The following is a 2,279-nucleotide window of genomic DNA, read 5'->3' as shown; positions in this document are numbered from 1 at the left end:
CTATCTTATATACTTCTCCATGTTCCTCAAACACTAGTCTCCAAGGCAACTGATATATCATGGATTTTACCTATTTTTACCCATGGTATATAAGTGTTTTATATACTATTTATTATGTATTGGAGTCTATTTAGAGTATTTACAGGTTCAGGGACGATTTGGAGATATATGGTGATTTTGGTGTCTTTTGGAGTCTTTCAATGTGCAGAATTGCACAGACTCTTCAGATGTTTGGCTCTCGATGAAAACCTTCTCACCGTTGGATTTAGCCCATCTTTTGACACAAGATAGAGCTTTGAGCTAGCTTTCCAATTCCACCGGTCTGAGGTTAATCCGCATCCTGTAGCAGAAGTTATTCCCGTTTTACTGAAGAGTGGTCAGTATGCCTCGCGAGAGAAAGCTGTCGAGAAGAGGATTGTATGTCGATCGATGCAGCACACTGCATGTCGATCAACAGGGACATCAGAATGTGGGCCAAGTATATTTCATGACCTACTGAAGTCCAGGAGTCACCATAAAGTTACCAAAATACCCTTGACGATCAGAAATCCTATTTATTTTATTTCTAAGCCATTGTTGACGGCTACGCTTTACACGCTCTTTACGCTTTCTATTATTCATTGTTCTTAGTTAGGAGAGAAGGGAGGATCTCCTTCAGAGTCCTCCTGGAACTCCTTTGGTTTTGGTTTTATATTATTCATGCTTTTCATCTATTCATCTATGATTTCTGTGACAACTATCATGTCTGAATAGATCCACATTTTAGATCTAAGGTTCAGATAGGTTTGTGGGATTAGCCCCAAACTATATTTGCTAAGTTTTGATATTCATCAAATGGATTGCACCCTATGATTGTTCTAGATTAGCTAACTAGAGCATAGATCACTAGGATCCTTATATCTTGAATTATTTGTTTGAACTAGTTATCTCCTTGGAGAAGAGCTAACCGCCCTCCTTGAGACCTAGTGTTCATTACCGGCTCGCGCCTAGGCATATCTAGAAGCCGTCGATCGATATCCCGACAGATGAATCGATCGGCGCTGTGAAAGGTGTATTGCTCGATATCTCTAAAGGATATCGATCGACTCTTTTTCTGGTCAACAGACGACAATTGAGATCAGAGATCTAGTTATTTAACCAGTTAGACATCACTGATTGTTAAGCGGCTGAGTTCTATAATATCATGCAAGCAGCTTGTTAGGCATCTATAGCTATTATAATCTCCAATACCTGAATAGAAACTCTAGATCTAGCTACCATCTTTCCATCAAACAACTCCTTGCCAAGCTGAACAATTATATTGTTCATCTTGTTTACTGTTTTATTTTATTTACTACTTTACTATATTTATTTATTGCTTTATAAACTATTAGCCTAGCTTAATCTCATAACTATTAGATCTAGTGTGTGCTTTAACTCCTTGTGGATTCGATCCCTAAGTACTATAACTTGACCTCTTTTGATGAGAGTAATTCACTACTTAGGGTAATTTGAGTGATATCAACAACATAGATATGGACATCTTCCATAACAATAAGTGCAACTTTTCTTTTTTTGGAATGCACTTATTCATCTTCCTTTAAATCATAAACTTGCTCGCCAAGTTTATTCCTATTTTCTTATCTCTAAAATACTACCTTGCTCTCCAAGTGTACACGACTCCAGGTCAGCATCTCGACTCCACATGGTCTTCACCAGTCAACACGACGTCTGCTTCAACAACTACGCCGGCGACTACTTTTAGGGCAGACATCTTGCAGCTTCAATCTCTCCCTTTTAGCTTTGTGTGCTGATCAAACACAACATCCTTCTGTTTCAACAACCACGTTTCTCTCCTGGAAACTCCCCCACGAAATGTGTTTTTATCCCCCACGAGATGTGCACCACAACATGCTTTTCTCCCCCATAGGATAAGCACCATTTACATCAGGACGTCCATCACCATGCTATTCTCCCCCCCCCCCCCCACGAGATATGCACTCCTTGGACCAGAACGTCACCATTCTCCCCCCTGCTTAATGGCATACTAAGTTAAAACCATATACTTAGATGTCAAGCCTTACAGACAACCCCGTCTGCTACTCCATGCATAATAATGATATAACCCCTACTGCAGTGGAATATATTTCAAGTACTGCATCACGCTCTGACGCACATGTCGAGCTACCTCTCGACCCACTTCTGTTGAGGACATGGCTTCCATCATGTCTCGTCTTCTTGACCATGAGCCCTTCCTCACCCATCATGAGTACACTCTGCACTCGTTTCTATTGTCTTGG

The sequence above is a fragment of the Raphanus sativus genome, chromosome 4 (assembly GCF_000801105.2).
Source record: "Raphanus sativus cultivar WK10039 chromosome 4, ASM80110v3, whole genome shotgun sequence".
NCBI classification, from domain to species: domain Eukaryota; kingdom Viridiplantae; phylum Streptophyta; class Magnoliopsida; order Brassicales; family Brassicaceae; genus Raphanus; species Raphanus sativus.
This window is presented reverse-complemented; position numbering follows the sequence as displayed.